General features: G+C 39.0%; 1 long non-coding RNA gene across 8 annotated transcripts; it reads left to right on the forward strand.

The window, feature by feature from the left end:
* Nucleotides 1-279: 279 nt before the first annotated feature.
* On the forward strand, nucleotides 280-13,381 carry LOC116965913. Of its 8 annotated transcripts, none has more exons than XR_006165589.1 (5): nucleotides 280-391; nucleotides 957-1,107; nucleotides 2,195-2,278; nucleotides 3,237-10,586; nucleotides 11,424-13,381. It is a non-coding gene; the product is annotated as an uncharacterized LOC116965913 (long non-coding RNA). The 8 variants fall into 8 exon arrangements; XR_006165590.1 differs by lacking the exon at nucleotides 11,424-13,381 and having other exon boundaries at nucleotides 3,237-7,335; nucleotides 10,329-10,828; XR_006165587.1 differs by lacking the exon at nucleotides 11,424-13,381 and having other exon boundaries at nucleotides 3,237-3,292; nucleotides 3,428-9,446.
* Nucleotides 13,382-20,881: the final 7,500 nt, after the last annotated feature.

The following is a 20,881-nucleotide window of genomic DNA, read 5'->3' on the forward strand; positions in this document are numbered from 1 at the left end:
GCCCGCGGCGGGGAAGGGGGCGGGGGGCGCCGCTGGGACCGGGGGGGAGTTTCTTCCCTCTTCCCCCCCCCTTCTCCCCCCTTCCCCCCTCCCCGAGCGTCCGCGCGTGGACAGGCGGCGCAGGCGCGCAAGCGTCGCGTGCGGCTCCCGCGTGCCTCCCCCGCCCCGCGGAAGCACGCGCGCGCACAGAACTCTTCTAAACAAAGTCGTGTTACTTCACCTATTGGGGGGGGGGGGGAGGGGGGTCACGTGCCCCCCTGTGGGGCGGGGAGAGCCCCGCCGAGGCGCGCGTGCGCGCGCCCGCCGTTTACAGCGCCGCCGCGGCTTCGCGCGAGCGGGGTCTTGCGCGGCTGAAGCGGAGGAGGGGAGGCACGCAGACACCAGCCGAGGGGTGGGCGGCGGTTGGTCGCGCCGCGCATGCGCCCGCGGGGCGGTGGGCGGGGCGGGTGGCGGAGCGGCGCGGGGAGCGGTTTCCCGAGCGGGGCAACCGGGCGGTCGGCGGAGCGCGCGCATGAGGTACCGGGGCCGGGGGACGCGCCTCTGGCAGCGAGCCGCGGTCCGCCCCCGCGGCTGGAGGGAGGCGGGGGGGGGAGGGAGGGAGCCGCGCACCCCCTCCGCCCTCGCCCCGGCCGGCGCGAGCCCGCGCGGCGCGGGAGCCGTTTAACGGCCGCCTTCGGCCTCGGAGGGGTGCGGGGCGCAGCGGGCCCTGGGCTGGCCGCCGCCGGGCGTGGAGGCGAAACGCGGGCGGCCGCACGCCCGGCCCCGGCGCAGGGACGGCGGCGGCCGCCTGCGGCTGGTGCTGCGCAGCGCCGTGCCCCGGCCCGGCGGCCCCCCCCCCCCCCCCCCCCGCCTCGGCACCCCGCGGCAGCCGGGGCCGGCCTCAGGGTCCCGGCCGCGGCGCTGCCTTCCGGCCCCAGCCTCGCCGGCGGGCAGTTAGACGCCCTTTTTGTTTTCAGGGCAGTGCCGTGTTTTGGCATCAGCCTCGGCTTGCTTGACGGGTTTGGATGGGAGCCGTGACGGGAGCAGCAGTACCCGGCAGCCAGAACCAAAATTAACGTGCTCCATCCCCTGTAGCTGCAGAGGCAAAGCAGCGCGACGCGGTTGCTTGTACGTATTCTTCCTTCCCCACGCAGCTACTTGGTGTTCTTACTTGATTTTTATTACTTAGGAGGTCGCCAGAAAGCTTTGATGCAATTTTTAGTAGCTTAGTAGAGCTTATGTTGTAAAGCTAGATAAAAATCGCTTCATGCTTCATTAAGTTCACTGAAAACGGCCATTTTTAATAGCACTAGGTATAAAGTCTAGCTATTGCTTGAAGTTCTGTAAAAATTCAAATGTACTTTCATACGTACTGGACGGTATTTGAAGAAACTTTTAGTGGGCTAATCGCAGGGACCAATGCTTCCAAAACTAAAATGAAGCACAGACACGTTGTCATCTTCACAAGTGTACAGTTTTACTGGGTAATGTGAACCAGTGTTGTTCTACTTTTCCTGAAAGATGTGCACTGACAAAAATGTAGAGAAAGTGTAGTTCTCATAATAGCAAAAATGCTTTGGATTGTTGCATTCCTTCTTGTGTTTATTGTACTTTTCCCCTTTAAACCTTTAATTTCAGGGGTTTGTTTAAGTAAAAATTAATGACTTATGTAAGATAAGTCACGTGTATTGCTTCCATCATTTTAAAAAAGTATGTTCAGCAAGAAAATATTGTCTTTGTTATCAAATAAATAATAGCAATGTTATAAACCATTTTTTTTTTAATATAGATTCTTAGTCCGTCAGTAGCATGCCCAAAGCACTGCAGTATGGCTATGGATGATGAAACAATACAGTTTCTGTTTAGTAACAAGATTGTGTTTGCTCTCTTCCAACCTTGTTTTATAATTGTGACAAGCTAAAACACAACCTTATATGCTTAACAAAATTGCCATCCTTTTATTTGCCATAGAGCAGTCTGAAAGATAGTGCATTTTTGTAGCTCTTTATTTGCTAATTTTTAACCAGTGAGTGAAGGTTCTTTTTAACCCTGAGAAAACTTGTTATTGAATCCTTCAATTTGATTAAGGGTATCCGTCAGACGGCAGACTTTCATCTTAAAATTAGATGAACTTAGATAATGTTAGAATAATTGTTCTGGACTGCTGATTCTCACAGTAAAAATAGCATATGGAGACTTTTTTTTTTTTCAGCAGATTTGGTGCAGCTCTTTCCATACCACTTCATTATTGCTTCCTGCACAAAAAGTCCTTCCAGCACTTGAATACAAGCAGTGTAAGGTGAGAAATACTGACACAAGTTGTTGTGCAGTAGTTGTCAGTTGTCTCGCCTGCTAATAGGAACAATGTAGCTTATCCAAAGCTATTTTGCACTTATTTACTGGAGAATAAGGTGCACACCGTCAGTTACTGAGGAATCACTCATGCACTGCAATGCAAAATTCAGGCTCTAGTTTGCTCTGTGTTAATTTGAATTATTTTCTCAGTCTGAACAATACAGAAATTGAGGCAAAGCTATGTGCTGAAGCTGCCCGTATAATTAGGCATAAATGACTTAAGAAAAATTTTCATCCTTCATTCTTCCATAAATGCTTCAAGACTCTGAGTTTAAATGACATACATTGGGAAAATACCCTTGGAAAAGCTGAATGTTATAACAAAACGTAGATAACTCACCATTAGTTTTAAATAAGCAAATGGGCATGATATCTTTCTTTATCAAGCATACAGTAAATCCAAAATGCATCCTATAAGCCCCTCTCAGCATACCTTATGTTCTTCTCTCTGCCTTTACCTTCCTACACTTCCACGTCCTAGGGAAGGGTGTTTTTAAGAACGCATGGGTGATGGAAATTGAATTAGTTCTGGTTAAAGAGCTGTGAGAAGGTATAGCTCTCATCTAGATGGGTGTGTCTACAGCCTGATCTACAGAGGCACTAAAAATACTCTTGCAGCTGTATTGAACTTAGCAGCTTCTTGGTGGAGGAGGAAATGGGGGGGGGTAGGGTGGGGAATAGACACAGAGGTGGGTAAAAACACGTCCTGTGGGTAAGGGGGAGAGGTGGTGGTGTATTCATTGGAGGGGAGGGAAGCAGAGGAGAGGGAGGTTGGTTGGTTTGTTTCAAGGTAACCAGGTCCTGTAGTCATATAAAGTTCTTTAGGTAACTACCCAACACCTTAACTTCTGTCTGGATACGAACAGCAAGTCCCTGTCTTTAACTCTTGTGTTTTCATCTAGGTAGCCCTTCTTGTATCATGTAACCTGTAGTAGTCTCTAGCAGCTTCTCTTTTAAGGTGAAGTTTTATTGTATTAATCTAATCTTGAAGTAAGAAAAATTATGATAATGCCAGCAGCAGCCTCTGTATATTACAGTAAAGGGCTGCAATGATCATAAAAAGTAAATTCAATTGCTGCTATAATGTTCATAGCTGATAGCACCTTGGGAAGCAGGAGAGCTGAAGGCTGATGACTACTGGAAAACATACTCTTTTAGTTGAAGTGTTGGCTGTTACTTCCAGTGTCTCTGACCAAATCACATGCATACACAGTTGAATGTCATCAACCTTCTGCGACACAGTCTATAACAGGAAGGTACCAATGTGTTATACTACTCTTCTTTAGGAAAAGAAGTAATTCTTCACCTACCCATTAAAGTCACTCAAGAAAAAAAATACTGTTTGGGATTCAATATTAAATCATTCATGGTATACAAAGTTGTAGCTGCTGTAACTAATGTACCAGTCAGACGTGGTTGCTACCAGATGGACATCTGAAATCCATTCATCTCTGCAAGGTGATGAACGCATGGACAGAAGAAGGTCTAGAACCAGACTAAAACTTCTCTCATGAACTGATTATATTGAGATTGTGTGATGTGTCTGACAACAAAAACATATTTCCTCTCACATTAAGCCAAACCGACAGGTAACTTTTCAAACGAGCCGTAGTAGTGCATCACTCAAAGTAATAAGCAGATGGCACAGTGTTCATAGTCTAAAAAGGGACATTTCTGAGTGCTCTATCTAATCTTGGAAGAGATAATACCTCAACTCACCCACTACTGATGTTAAACGATTGCTGACCAAGTGGAAAAGAGAGGTTTTAAGCATACCTTAGTCTGAAAGGATTCAGATTCATATCTTCGACACTTAAGGTACTTTAACCTGTACAAGTGTGAAGAAGGGTGTAGTAACCCACAGCATCGCTCCTGTTGGAACTGGCCCTTCCTCAGGTTGGCATAAAGGAGCCAGAAGAAGAAATACCTTTGTGATTCATCCACTTACACAAGAGTAGGAAGAGCTGCATTCTGACTGTTGCTGTGCTTGAATGTTAATTATGCCATCATGAAGTTGGGAGAACAGAAAGTGCGGTATAAAAAAGTATTTTCCATCTTTGACCTAAATCTTGTACCTGGCAGTTTTCTTGGTAAGGTATGTATTCCATATACCTTAAGTTACTGTGATAGGATACTGTTACATAAAAAGGATGGAGGGGCCTAAGTTCTGCTTCATAAAATATTAAGCATTTTGTTTAACACTCAGTGGTTAGGGAAGGCATGGGTATCTCTGTGTTAGGCTTCACCTTATCTACCAAATAGTCATTGTTATGCATGGAAAAGATGTAAATCAATATATAATAAAATGTTTTACATCAGTGTTCAAGATTGCAATAGATTAATTGCCTAGTAGACTGTATTTTTGAGTAGATGATTTCAGAGGGTGAGTAATGTGTGTACGTGCTATTTCTTTATGTACTACTATGTAGACTTTTCTCTAGAAAAGATGGCATTCCAGGAACAAGAAAAGGTGTGTCTGTCTAGAGAGGGTGGTAGTTCTGATAAGCTCCCAAGAAATCTCTGTGCGTTAAAAACAAAGTTTAGATTGGTTTAATTTCACACTCTTCAGCAGGGGATGAAAATGATGTCTCATGTACGCCAGTTTTATTACAACATTGCTGAGAAAGGCAGAAAATAGTGAGAAGGAGGGAAAGCAAAGCAATCTGAGAAAGCATAGAAAAGAAAAAATTACCATTAATTGGAAAACTAAATCAAGGTATTACATTGTAAACATAAAATTTACCCACTTTATCACCTTGTTCATAACAGCACTTAAATTTAAAAGCTGGGGGGGGGGGAGAGGAAGAACATAATTATTCACAGAACATATTTGAATCCTGCCTTTTGAAGGTATGTTTTACCTCTAAGCTCATAAACTTCCTTACATTTTGTAATTTATAAACACTTGCATTGGTTTTGTGCGTTTTCATGTTAGATCATGAGTAGTTGATACTCTCCCTAGCTCACTAAAAGATACCCGGTGATCTCCTGAAATACACTATGCACGTTTCCAGTATTTATAATCCCATGCACGGTCCTATAGCTGCAGTTAGTGTGCTAGATACTGCACTTTTCATCTGTACAGTCACAACATTACTGCCTTAGTTACACAGCTCCAAGCTTACATACGGGAGAATTTCAAATGGCTCCTGGCCTGTCTCTTTTGGAGGACTTGTGCACGGAAGCGCTATGAGAGCCGGCCTGTGCCACGCATTGCAGAAGTGAGAGTAGCAGCAAGTGCATCTTACTGTAAGTGCTGCCTGACTCTGGAGGCACTGAATTGACCAAATATAAGATCTGTCATTGGAGTCTAACTAACACACATTCTAGTTTAAAAGACTACAGTATTAGGATATCTAGAAATTAAGATTAAGAGATCTTCGATATTATTTCAGGCTTACCTGTTTTTTTACCTATTATCTGATTTGCAGTAGATATGTAACCTCAGAACTATCCAGGATGGCATTCTGCATTTTAACTGATGCAGTCATCTCTACTATAGTAGTGCCCTCAGTAGCTTTTTTATTTGCTACCTGTCACTAATAGTACTGTGTAAGTTATGTAATCAGAAGTATTTTTACTTTTTACCATAGTGAAAAGTGTTTTCACCTTCACTATAGGATTTCAAAAAAATTTAAAAAAAAAAAAAAAAAAGACAGTTCATGTGAGAGACATCTGCAGATTCATTTTGACAACTGCAGTGGCGAAGAGCTTACAGCTAAAGAAACACCTGGTAAGTCCTGTTTCTCAAGTACACTGTCTTTTGGTAAAAGACCATAGTATATTGGTTACTATTGAATATAAATAAAATGTTTTCAGCTTTAGCTTTGTAAATAGATTTAAATAAACCATTCTTTTTAATTACTACTAAAACCATGTAGAGCTAAAAATTTAACTGATGCATTAAATTAACTTTTCCTTTTAACATATCTGAAATATGAATGTGTATGTATATTGACTTACACTGAGGGATTGCTAGTGGTGTGTTACTTATGTTTAATGTTCAGTATTGAAAGAGCAGCAGTTCTTGCACAAGGAGTTTATATTTAACTGGACATAAAACACCTAAACAAATTATAGGAGAACTCTGCGTTTTTCAAAACCTTCTGAAGATGAGCAGGAAACATCTGTATTGGCTGGGCCTTCTAATAAAATGTGATAAATCAGTCTGAGAAATCCAGAATCTTATTTTTTACTATAAATCTTTTTTTCCCCACTCAAAATATTTGATATAGTCCAAGTCTTTTGTAAATACAAATCTCTTTTTATGTATTTAATGGTGAAGAGAAGTATCTGTAGTTACAAAGCTGTGAGAAAAGAAAGGAACCAAGCAATATGAATCTTAAAAGCTTCTGGAGATGGGATGGAATTGCTCAACAGTGTTCATCCGAAGTAAAGGACAGAGAGCAGTGCTACAGTGGTTGTTGATTACCCACACAAAGACCATTGTGCTTCTGTGCTATAGTATGCTCAAGCTTGTTCTCTGCTTTATCTGTTCATGGGTATTTGTGCCTTTTCTCTAAAAGGAAGCTGCAGTGTTCAATCTCTTAATATTTTTTTATGGTCCTTTTTCACTTTAGGAAGCCTAAACTTTGGTTTGTTTGTGGATGACTTACTGTCTGTCATTTGCTCCTCCTACCCACAGTCTTTCTGTTGAGTGTGGGAGGTCTATCCTGGAATATATTAGCCACATGCACTGTAGTTAGGGTATGCTCCAGAGCCCATTTCAGAGTTTTCTACTCTTCAGAAGCTATGAAACACTTTGTAGTAAAGTACTTCAAGTTGCTTCAATGAAAGCCATTATAAAAGTTCAGAGAATTATTGCTTAAGCACTTGGATGAATTCAGGATTTCCTCACAGAAACAGGAAGCATCCCAAACATTGTGTCATCTTTATTGGCATTTGTAGGCTGATTCATCGTAAGTCTCTATTCGACTGTCACTTCTGAAAAGGCGAGTCATAATAATCAGCAAAACGTGATTCTTGGCTCAAAGCCAAAAGGTGAGCATTTCTGGGTTGTTAGGTAATATAGATCTGACTCATTTTGAACTACAGTCACTTCATACAAGAACATATGATCTTATTTAGCTAATATTATATCTGATTATTATTTAAAATCAGTTTGTTGCTTGATTACAGTAATTAATTGCTACAAGTTTATAAGCACAATAAACGGTAGGATTAACTTGCCTTATGGTATTCCACTTGAATCTCCAGAAGGGCACTTTTCTCTCATACCTCCTCTATCACATCCTCCAGCTCTGTATGTCTTACACCTTTTGAACGTCTGGAGTGGCCACTGTGAATGGTTGAACAGTCATCTAAAACTCACTGTAAGCATGCAGAAACATTTTTCTATTAACCACTTTTGCTCTCAGAGTAGTTTGAACAACAGCTTGGGTTCAGGATTTTGACAAGAACTAAATTACTCTGCTGTTCAGGACAGTAATGCAGTCATTCTCTAGCTTTGGCTTTCAGAAGTGTGTTAGTATTTTACATTCGTCAAGTCATTCTGTTGGATAGACCACACAGTAGAGGGGCAAGGGAGTAGGCTGAAAAATTCACTATGGTGTAGAGGCAAAACATATGTAAAATGGAGTAATAACCCAGGTTTAGATACAGTGCTCTCATTAAAAAAAAATCACTGCAGCTAAATTTGAAGTGGCTGGAAATTACACTTTATACTGCTAGCCATCTCAGATTCTCATGAATTTTTATTATTATTCTTAAGTTTGAGATGTTTTGTGTTTGGTGTCCGATTTTGACTGAAATATGAGGAAGAGAAACAATGCCTTTCCTAACGATTCAAATGATTTTCATACAAATCCAGTTCACATGAGTCTAGATATTCCTGTTCATTTAGAACATGAGAAGTTCCCGTGTACATGTTACAACTTTTCTTATACCTTGTAGAAGTTTTAAAAGCCACTTTCTCTAATGGGCAGTTTTATATTATGGAATTTATTGTGTTACTAATAAATAAAGATGATAACTGAAATGTTAACTCTCTTATGCTATTGTATTTGTTTAAATATATATATTTGAAAGTTTCATGGGCAGTTTTCTTTACCTTTCATGTATTTACATAACTTGTCAAACTAAGAAAGAAAGGTTGTATTATGTATACAATGATTATGGGGGTTTGTTTTTACAAAACAGGTATGCTAGTTGTCTCTGGTTTCAGCACACAAACCCCCCAAATCCTGATATGACTGAAGAACTGTTACCCTATCAGGCTAAGGAGCAGAGAAAAGAAAAAATAAGTTTTCTAGAGAGTATACCCTGTTATCCAGTTTGCATAACAGTACTGTTTCGTTATGTACTAATAAATGAATATTTAGCCTGGTCTGACAATATGTTAAAAAAAACACAACAGGTTGTGACAGGAACTATAAAGAAAACACTATGTGAGGCAAGGCAGGAAAAAAAGTTATCTTGAATTTTTGTAATTCTGTTTTGATTAAAGAAGGTCAGCATGAAAACAGGTATTAAGTAATCCAAATTAGGCAGCCTTCCTTCTTCCCACCATAGAAAGGTCTGGTAAGTCCCTGTTATTTGGGAAGCTGGCAAACCACTTCTGTGTTAGAGGCAGAAATGCTTTAAGTCAAGCAGTGCTTCCCCTTCACATTTCTAGAATTTTTCTACTTGCTTTAAAAAAAAAGTCATGACCTAGCCAATCAGATGGCCAGATTTCATGCCAGAAGACGGTCTTCCCCTTAGCAAGTCAATTAAAGTATACATCACTATCTTCCTTTTCCTTTCAGGTAGTCTGTTTATAGCTATCCATCTGATTTTCATTACTAGAGGCATAATTGATCTTTTGTCCCATTTTGAAGTTTGCATGCACCTGTCTTATAGGTTAGTGGTGAGATCAATTATCCCTCTGGCTACAGATATATCTTGGTACTCTATTAGAAGTTTATCAGTGTAGGTGGAGTCCTTTGTGTTAGATTGACAACAGGTGATTAGTGGGGGAGTCATAGCAGCTTGCTTGCTCAGGCTTGTACCCGATGTTACATTGATCACTATTTTGCTCAAGTAATAGGGTTTTGGAGAGGTCTGTTAACAAAAAAAAAAAAAAAAAAAAAAACAAAAAAAAAAAAAAAAAACCCAAACAAAACCACCAATCAAAAAACAACCAAACAGCCCTAAAATCCCAACTGAATTCATTTAAGGAGGAGACTGAAATAGAGATTCATTTGAAAAAAATGTACTTGGACTTTTCTGTTATCACTAGTACAAAACAGAAGACTATCAATTTAGTAAGATAAATGAATATTATAAACACACTGTGACTAAAATTACCATTTTCCATATAGTATTGATGTAATTCTGTAATTCAATTCATATAATTAATGTGGAGGTACATTATTTCATTCCAACTTTGTCCTCACAACAAACAAAAAGCTGCTCTTTCGCCTGCTTATGTGTGAAATCATTATTTGGGTCTAGTTACAGACTTTAGTGACCCTTGAGCCCTTTTGGGTGAAAAGGATCCCTAAGCACAGCAGTCATAGATTGCAAGTCACTCTATGTAGGTAATGTAATGTAGTCCTCCAAAATTAATTTTGTCTCAGGTAATTAAATAAAAAATAATTATTGAATGTATTACACCTTCCTTCATTTTTAAAAATAAAAAAAATGTGGAATTCCATCTGTGGGATTGGACTAGATGATCTCAAGAGGTCCTTTGCAACCTAACTAATTCTGTGACTGTTCAATTATGAAAATATATTAAATACCAAACTTGATTAGTCTATTTTTATAACTTTGGACTTTTTGACAGTGTTGTTTGTTATAAATAAATACATAAATTGGTCCAAATTGTATGGTTTTGTAGCTGTATAATATAATATGTTTTAAGCTACATTGTCGTTTATGATATGATAATATGTTTTAAGCTACATTGTGATCTCATTACCTCTCATTAATAGTCAAGTTACCTAAATTGCTCTTCATAGAACTTACTTGTCCTTTAATGTGAATGTTTTAAGTTTGTATGTAAGTGTGTGGACCACAAAGGAGTAGAGAAGCGTTCGGAGAAATTTCTACATTTTCCAAAACGTGAAGTATTTTGCTTCTCCTCTCGAAAAATGACACGGTAGAGCAAAACTCGGAAGAAAGCACGCACATGGTTTGCAACATTGTCTTTGCAAAGCTAGCCTGTTGGGTCATGCGCAGAAAACAGCCAAGCAGCGAGGCTGAGATTGTATTGACAAGAACAAGATGAATGGCCCCCTGGAGACTATGGGGTTTGTATGCTCGTTTCCACCACCTTTTCATCCTTTTGTACCCCCTTTCAGTTCATATGCAGATTAACTCAAACCAAGTCCTCACTAAATACTCTTTTTCACTTTAGTTTTGGAAGGTAGATGGAGGATCTAAATATTTATGAGGCTTTTTTCGTCTGGTTTATGATGCACTCTTGTTGAATGTTGAGGAATTACGTTAATGAATGCATGCCTGCACACACAGACACAGAAACCAGGCAAAAGGAAAAAAAAAACACACAAAGCGTTGTCAGCTCTAATGTCGGCACTTACTAAAACAGTTCCCACGAAAAAAAAAAAAAAAAAAAAAAAAAAAACGGGCAAAGAGATTTAAAATCTGTTGCCAGGAGAAAAATAAATTGTATGGCTGAGCACAAAAGAAAGAACAAAGTTTCATCTTTGCTTTCCTCAGTTGCAAATGTAACTCTTGTTTCAGCTCTGAATAAATTTGAAATAAAACATGTTAATTGAGAAATGAGAGCTTGTCTAAAAGTCTTAACTGGATTTCTGTTTTCAGTAATGAATAAAAAAGACAGTGCTTCAGTCCTGTAGTAGTTTCCTTTTAACATGCATAGTAATAAATATGATACATATTTTTTTTGTATGATACAGGATACAGTTAAGTATAATTTAATTTGAGTTACAAGTCAAATAATTGAATTAAATGTTTTTTGTTATGATTTTGCTAACTTCGGTACATTTATTTAGGAGGGTTAGATTTTATGAGACAGCTTTTCTGAAAACTAAACTGACTTTTTAAAACTAAATTATAGAATATACTGAGATTATAGCTGACTATACTAAAATATTTATTTTCAGAATGGGTCATTCGAAACTAACTTAAAGAACGTCGCTTTTATAGATGGAAGACTATATTGCATTAAAACACTACAACTGAAATAAGGATATATTAATTCTTTTAATGCTACGTTGTCAAGAAGAGTCATCTCTTCAACCTTTAATCATCTCTACCTTCCTTCTACCCCTTTCTATTCTCTGATGCACACATAGCTGCGGCAGACAGGGCACTAACTCTTACAAGCGGGACAGTAAATTCTTTCACATTCATGAACCAGAACATGAGATCTTAAAATGTGCTTTTGTGCTATCATTTAAAAAACTACCGAAGTCATCGCAGAATGTTAACTCTCAGCTCTTTGAGTGCAACAGGATTTCACTGTCTAGGCTCTGTTTTTCATATTTATAATACACCTATCTGAATTTCGTAAAACATTGCCCTAATAAATATGTTCGTGTTTTTATTGTACTTTGTTTTCAAGGTATTCAATTTCATATGTAATTAAATCCAATAAAGCCATCTACATTTCATTTATTCTGAAGTTATTGTTTATGATCTTCAAAGACTGACTTTGCAATTTTCAATTACTTTGCCTGTGATACACAAGGGTTAAGTGAAACAAATTTTGCTTAGGAGATCCTAAGACACTGAAGCTGTATGCAACCTAACAAAAAATTAGTATTTGACAACTGAAATTGCATCACTTTGTTTAGCCTTTCATTCTTTAACCTGCGTCTTATCCCTCTTGCCCCCCCCTTTTTTTTTTTTTCCCCTGCAAGTCTACATTGCCAGTTGTGTCCACAAATACTATTTCAGATATTGCTGACATACTTAAGCCCCTTAAACTTAAAAGCGAACAGAAAAAAATCTCAGTTTTGTCACCTAACTGGGGAGATTTCAAATTTACCTGGATTTGTCTGGCCTGGGCAAACTGAAGCACTTCTGTGGAATCTTAGTGAAACGTATTTGCACATCTGTATAATGACTTGCCTCTTTTTTCTGTGGGTGGATTTGCAGGATGGGGAAGGAGGACTTCCTTCTATACATACGTGTACAGGACACAATGGATTTATAGGTGAATGAATAAAATGCATCCAGCTGGTAAATGCTGGAAGAGCAGCAGGGAGATAAGATACTTAAATAAGCATTGAAGAAGGAAGGAACAGAAAAGCTGGAGAAAACACTGAAGAGTGATGCAGTGGTAGAGGCAGACACAGCAGAAAGCTTTTATACAGAGGAAAAGTCAAATTTGAGAGCACCCTTGGTTTGAGTAGGGGATTTTGTGGCTCCCTTTAAGCTTTTAACACTCCCCAAGAGAGGATGAAGAAAGCAGCACACAAGCCAAGGTCACTGAAAGTAGTTTTTTGGGGTAAGAAAGGTGGATGAACTATAGGCCTAAGTCGGGGAGCAGGTATGTCAGAGTCCTATAAAAGGCCTTTATTTATAACATCAGAAAAGTACCCGCCACCCTATTGAAAAATAAAAAAAATATCCCTCAAACCAAAGAGGTGGTAGCCCACAGGAGTGCCATATTAATGATGAGAAAAGCAATTATCTGTACTTTGCCCAAAAGGAAATGGCACAAGAAAATACTACAAGAATTTACAAAGATAACAAGCCTGATCTAGACACCGTACACGTGAGCCCATCAGCTGCATCTCAGTCCAGTGCACCGGTGTTAAGGACAAGCGTCCTCCAGTCTCAGAAGTTTATGTAGACAGGGACCCGTGCGAGGAGCCTGAAAGTCCTGTCTAGACCAGCAGGACTTCTGGCCCGGGTATTCACTAGCTCACATTCTTTAAATAAAATATAGGACATACACTGTTTACCTAAGATGAGTGCTTATTATCTTCCTCTGAAATCCATTTGCATCCACAGATTCTAACCTGTAAGAACACACTCTGCTTCCAGAAGATGAAAATGCAATGGCACAAATAAAACAGTCATACTTTCAGCGGATTCTTAAAGGCAAGTCCACAAACTTACCTAGGGATCTTCTGCCTTGTGAAGTTTTGCTTCAAAAGTAACTAATGGTAGAAGCATATTCTTCACTCTTCTGAATCAGAGTCCTACGCTGGGTTCAGACTGTAGGCCCCAGGGCAAAATCCTAATTCCTAGAGGGGAAGAAAAAATCAAAAAGGTCATGAAACTGATCATAACACCCCAAATCACAGTGCTGTCAGGATTACCAAACGGGTTAAGATTTCCAACAGTAGAAACTGCCCTCTAGTTGTTTGCTAGGTGAAGAACTTGCTTCACATTTTTCACTATTTTCCGTTGTCTGAATTTTGCTCAAATTCAGAAATCACAAGATATGTAAGGATTAAAAAAGTCCCAGAAAAACACACACCACCGGACATTGCAGGTAAGTTCTCTCAACACTCCTCTTTTGCAGTGAACACTAAAAATGAGCAATCTTTCTTTTCCTAAGGCTGATTCTGATGCGTTTGTCACATTTTATCTGAAGGCAGTGGGGTGCAGCCATGTGTTTTCAAGGAAGTACTTTCTTGAGTCCACTTAATCTTTAGGCTGGGATTTTCCCAAATGGATTCCTCCATAAATTTACGAGGTTTTTTTCCTTCCCAAATGAAATTTCCTGCAGCTGAATCACAGCATTCTAAAGGGAATCTGCCACTCTGCCCAAGCTACAAGAAGTCGAGTTGTTCCCATTCTAGTTTAACATTCATCTCACAGATGGAAAGTGTAACTCCAGGAATGGCACTGAACTGAAAGGGACTATGAAAGATAATTCTCTTTTTTTTTTTTTTTGTGAGTTTGAGGTACATGCTTACAGTATTCTTCTTTGGTGCCTATGCAATTGATTTAGGTGTATAACATGAAAATTGTCTGTCTCCTGTACTCACAGACGCCTCAACTTCTGCTGATAGATAGACCCAGAGCTCCTAGCAGACAGAAAGCCTACAAAGTGCTGAAGCCACAATCACCAAAGTGCTTAGAGGTCTAGCATAAGACGCCCTAAGACAAATTTCTCAAAAGACTTTCTCCCCTAACAGTAAAAAAAAAAAAAAAAAAAAAGTATAGACAGGCGAATGTGTTTATCATCTCTGAGAATATCGACATTGCAGGTCTACAAGTCTACAAATTTTCTCAAGTTATTATGGAAGATGCATGCTTTTTTTTCCTCATATGTAAGTAATGTTCAGATTCATAGTTCAGATTCATGACCATAGTTCTATTAGGACTCCCTACAAATCTAGTTTCCAGAAATATCCTTCAGACACCTAACCTTCATGAATTAATTGATGAAGGCACATGAGCCCGCCTCTAGACACGAAGATGTATTACCTTAGGTACAGAACTCCTCTAAGGGTTGAGTGGTGTAAGAGGAAGGCTGAAAGATGCCAGTGGAGCTAAACAGAACATCATTCCTCCCTCTTAGACAAATCAACTCCAGATTTCTTCACAAATCATTGAGGGGTTAGTGGTGGTTCTTCCAGGCAAGCAGCTTCCAATATCAATAGTGCTGGCTTAGGAAGAAGGAAAGTGTATTTGGGAGAGCTTTCCTCTCCAAACACAGTATTTTTCTTGCCCTTCATTCTCCTGTTTTAATTTCTTCATGTAGAGGGGGAAGGGCAGAAGAACAGGCTTCTGTTTGATAACTCTTTTCTTACCTGTTACTTTTGCTGGCAGAATCTGCACATTTTGTAAGTACAAAGTGACTATTTGAAAGGCAAAAGAAGATATAGGCAAAACCTGCAGACTTATTTGAAGAAGAATGCAGAATAAACTAATACCTGTACTGTTATTTCAAGAATACATATGCCCTATATCAGAACAGAATAATTTGGCACAATTCCACTACTGCCATTTTTTAAGCAATAACCATTGTTAATTTGTTTGTCAAGGCTTTTCATTGGCAAAGTGTGAGAATTTTTGTTTTAAGAACTGTTGAGTATCAAGAATTAAATCAATCATGGAAGCTTACAGAAACCTCAAGCATCATTCCTTCCTAAATATCATTTAGTGTTCCTAAACTGTGTGAACTGGATCTTTTCAGACAAGTGTAATTCCACCAAATATCAACGCTCATAAATTGAGTAAGAATTACATGGTCTCATTTTGGAGCATTCTAAAAGTTTACTTCCGAATCAGTTATCTTTTGTTTTCTTTTGTTTGTCATCTTTGTTTTCACAAGAAAAAAAAAAAAAATCATCAAAGCTGGAAACAAATCAATTAACATTTTGTGATGTTTGTCTGAGGAAAACAAAAGGATTTGTTTTGTTCTTTACACACTGCCTTGGTCATTTTACCAGGGTGATTTTTAAGAATAACGTCATAAATGAGGGTAATGATCTAGAAAGGCACTGGAATGAGACAATAGGAATCTGGATTTAATGTCAACTTTTGATAAAGGTTTTCTGGCTGCATCTTTTCTAAAAAGTTAAACAAACAGGACCAGAAGCTAACGGTGACTTTAGCACTGGACACCCTGGGCTGGCCGTGTTTGTACTGTTAAGATTTCATCCAACACAGCACGGTCACCTATCGAACGGTGCCCGGGAAGTTTTGGGAAAGTGCTAGCTGGACTTTGGGGGAAACTGCCCGGGGCCACTTCTGATTCTTGAACAGCACTGACACTGGGATTTGCTCCCTGGCACTGCTTTATTTCTGAGTGCAGACATAATCCCTGTGTGAGTTCAAGCAGAGCATGGGATTGTTCTATCGTTAAGTGCCCCATTATTGGGGAATAACTGATTTTCCTTTCTTCCTCTTCTTATCTGCACTGTCTGTTTGGATTATGGTATCACTGGTAAAAATTGTCTCTTTCTGTTATGTGTAAACCATCTACTACAGAAAGATCATAGATTTAATTTAAAGTTATTACATAGTATATTAATTAGAGTAGCAAAAAAGATTGTCAAAATTTAGAAAAGCCTGATAAAAGGAAATCTTTGTCTCCCCACACACGTGTATATATACATATATTTCTATAAGTGTGCATCTGTAAATATACTGATATATAGTAGTGTTTGTGTGTATATATACATATATACACACACACACTATTTTGCATGTGTGTATATATATATTGAAATATACCATGCAAAAGAGTTCTGCATTACTGTATCTCTCTGCCACCAAAATTAAGATAACAATCTATTACACAGCTATTTGACAGAAACGTTATACTTAATTAGATAAACTTATTCTTGTATCACAAATGACTCTTCTAAAAACCTGGAAACATTTACACATAGGTATATATGACATTTCATTCAAAACTGAGTGTTTCACAGAGAAAACAGTAGTGGCTAGTCTCTTTCTGTTAATCTTTTAAATGATCTCTTAAGATCAGGTTACATACAGTATCATTTAAATTACAGTATGAAAAAAAATATTTATGAAGGATGAAGTTAACCACAGAGATGAGGGACAGCAGAAGAAAAGTAGAACCCAAGCACAGGACAGGTGCTTTAATGGCTACATAGTTGAGACTGAATTTCCTTCTAATAGTGGTAGCTGTACATGAAACAGGAAAGGTAGTAAAGAAAAGAGCAAAGGACAATAACTGCACAAAGAGGGACCATGTACAACAATAAAAACAAAAAAAGCAAGCTTTAAGTTTGAAATCTCAAACCAGGAATTCAGTAACCTATAAATCTCTTTTTCTTTTCTTCTACTAATCAGACTTCGAAGTAAAATTGGCTGAAATAGCTAAGAAATAAGCAAAGTAGCTCTCTAAACACACTTCAAAATTACAATCTACAAATACTGCAGACTTCTTCTGGGTTTACCTGCACTTGGAAGCTCCATCAAAAATGTGCATTTAGTACTAGCTGCCAAAACTTCCAGGGACAAATGTCTTGAATAAATATTACAGTGTGTGGCAGAACTTCTTCAAGAGATGGTAAAGGATGTGACTTTGCAAACTGATTCAGTACATCCTCCCTTAGTCCAGGGAAAAGAGAAAAAATAAGTGATGGAGCCAAACACTTATTAAGGCCCTTCAGACCTGATGAAAGTCAAGCTGCAGGAAACATTTACCTTAATATAAAATATGCACAGCAACACAAACTTAATTAGACACACACAGCTCTCAAGACATCAATAAATGTTTCCTTTTTGATAAGTCTGATTTAATAGACTGTAGTAACAGGGTAATGTTTCTGAATCATCGTTTAAGGAAGTGGGAGAAATAAACAAGCTCAAATATTTAAACCTCAACACCAATTAGCAGACCATTCTTTTCAAAAAAATATCCGAATTTCAAGCTTATTCAGCTTCAGCCAAGCACAATAAAGGCCTTGTTTTTAGAGTAATTGTTTTTGAAACTTGAGAAACAGCTTCTGGGCATTGGTATCTTCATTCACAGAAGGCTATATAAGCATTAAAAGGTGTTGGGTGCCTTAGGTCTTAGCATTGAATTAATTAGAAAATATATTTCGAGAGAGACCTCCCCATCTGAATGGTTTTTTGCCTGTTTGTTCCACCTGTGCATGAAGCGGAAATTGAGAGGTCAGAAATGGGATCTCTTGTGTTGTGCAGCTATCTGGTAACAGCACGGTGTTCAGCTTAACCGTGCAAGTTCTCAGCCCGGTTAGCACCTTACAAAACCTTGAAGCAAGCAATATATGACATGCACTCTCACCAATTTCAAGCGAAGTCTTGTGTGTTCATTCACAGATGTTCTTACACTCCCTTTTCGGACATTTACACCACAGAAGAGCTGTTGCAGTTTGCTTAAAACTGCCAAGAACGAAGCTCCAGTATCTCTTCTCATACCAATCCAGACACAGAGTGTTTGATTTGTGTTCAACAGAGGCCTGCTGGTTGTATTTCAGAGATGATGACAAAAGGAAAAACTGTCACAAAGAAAGACCTGTGAGAAGAAATGAGGGCCCGTGTCTCCAAGCACAGGAGAGGGTTGAAGGGAAGATATCTGCCTGGAGCAAGTAGTGGGTGTGAAATATAGTGACCTGATCCTTAACTCTCACATCATGCCACAACTGTCCTGTGAACAAGCCCAGCGCTGCAGAACAAGGAGAATTCTTTACTCCGAGATGATGTTCTTGCCAGCAAAGAGGAGAATGAGAAGTCCTATCTGAGTGCAACCTGTGAAGAAAATGTTTATTGCATCTGTACCGCTATTATTTTCTCAAAATGGTTTCCTGAGTATTGGTGGGCTGTTTTTTCCTGTGTGAAAGTGAATGGCCTCAGTTATTCAGCTGTCATGGAATGTGAAGTAAACAATTACTTTTGTTCAGGTTCTTGTAATTCAGAAGTAAGAATATTTGAGCATAAAGTCAATAGTGGAAGTACACTGCAGTCAGTAATACCAGGTAATACTAATACTGTTTTTTAAACTAGAAGGAAGGTTCAAGCCCACCTGACATCAGTAGATATTTTGATTCACTGATGCCAGGATTTCATCCCTAATGTACCAGAACAATGATTAAAATTACAATAGCCCTCTGAAAGAGGCTTTTCTTAAAAAAATAATTAAAGAAACCATAAAAATAAAAAAGATATTTTTAATTCCAAAGACAGTATTTAAAATTTTTTATAACTGTGTCTCATATAAATCGTAGCTGACCTGTACAATAAAAATTACAGATATTTCATCTGTATTATTGTTTCTGCTACATCAAGTATTTAAACATGCTGAAGACCCCAGAATAGAGCAATAGAAATCATAGAACTTAAAACACCAGAAATTTTCACAATACCATTAACTGCAAATAAACTGTCTCAAACTCAGCATTTTATATTTCTTCATGACATGACTAGCTTTCTGAAGAGACATAAAATCAAAAGCATAAAACACTTTAAAAGTGCACATACATGCAGATATGAACTGAGACACTAAAATGTATTATGAAAGAATTTAATTTTTTTATATCACTGTATTACTGATTATACCACATTGAAGAAAAATCTGCATTTTAGCAATTTTAGCACTGTGTGCTCAGTGGAAGAGGATGGGTACTGCATGATTTCCTAGCAGGTAATCTCTTTTAAATATTTTGGAGGTGGTGCTGGACTACATGCAAATTTCCCTTCAATCCGCTGAACACAGAAGTGGTCAATGCATAGTGAGGCCTTTAATGAAGTGGGGTAGGAGAGAAAAAGGGCTGTAACAGGTGTTTCCCACCCCTGGTCTCTATCCTTCAAAAGTATTGGGGAAAAAAGGCACTGCTTCTGGATAGTTTGATTTCTCAAAGGTAAATGAAAAAATAATGTGCAGAGGACATTCCCCAGGATCAAAACGTAAAGAAGTTTCTTCTTCCCCCCATCACTGCTGCCCCCCAACTTGTTCAGGTCTTCAAAAATTTAAAAAACACTGAGATGACTTTGCCACTTCTCAGAGAAAGCCTCAGTCTCAGCAAATGGGAAGTAGGCCTTTTTTTTTTGTTGCTGCCAGAAAAATACAACTATTCATCACAATCCGTGATGCATCTAAGGAAAAGGAGAGCGAACTGCAACGGGCAGACACAAAGCAAGAAGCAAACTAACACCATGGGTGCCAGATCACCTGCAGAAGAAAGCATTCTCCAAAACAAGGAGGCAAATGTTCATCAGTGCGTGTAGGGGTCAGGACCTACAGAGAGAAGGAAAGGATTTAGCATACCGCTTTAAGTGCATCCCAACCTCAGCAGCAGCAAAACTGTAACATGGAAGTAGAGAAATGTAAAGAACTGGAGCAAATAACAAAATGAACCCAAGAGGAATTCAGAGGGTGGTGGCGAAGGACACTCATTGTGAACAGGATAGAGCAGCCACAGTCAGCAGGCGATAAACAGAGTGCCAGAGGCATGACGACATGTGCTGTGGAAAAGAAAGTTTGTAACTGCAGACATTTTAAGAATGCATTCATTCATTGAAAACAGTGCAAAGCCCACAATGTCCAGAGGGCCAGGGAACCATTCCTCTCTGAAAAGTTAACCCACTTTTTCTTGAAAAGTTACTTTTTTTGGTATTGGACCATATGCTGGTATATATCACTAAAACTTTCTCCCTGTTTTGCCTCTGTTGTTACAAGTATAAAGGGCCTATAACTTTCCAACTGAAGGTTTCTATCTGTGCTTCCATTAGTAGCAAGTTTGTAAATAAACTCTAAGAGACTGTGCACTGCATATAGATTAGGATATACCATTAAAAGCAATAGTAGCTCTCTGTCCTCTGCTACTGCTTTGCTTACTGTATTGCATAGATAACCTACTAGATCTAGTGTTCCCTGCTATCCTACCTACAATGGACATTTTTCCTCCCTTTTCTAATGCTTCTGTGTTCCTTATTCTGTCCCCACAATACACATCTTGCATCTTCAACTTCCCTTTTTCCCTTTACCCTAATCTTTCACTGCCATACTTACCTTCAGAACAGATATACCTCATCCTCAGCTTTCCTTAACTTTATTTTACTACTACTTCACAGTTCAACTTCTCACCTTCCTTCTGCCTCTAAGCTCCAGATGACCCCTGTAAAGCCTCTCAGGTAGCTACATCTTTCTTCTTCC

The sequence above is a fragment of the Tyto alba genome, unplaced genomic scaffold, assembly GCF_018691265.1.
Source record: "Tyto alba isolate M040663 unplaced genomic scaffold, T.alba_DEE_v4.0 Super-Scaffold_22, whole genome shotgun sequence".
Classification (NCBI taxonomy): domain Eukaryota; kingdom Metazoa; phylum Chordata; class Aves; order Strigiformes; family Tytonidae; genus Tyto; species Tyto alba.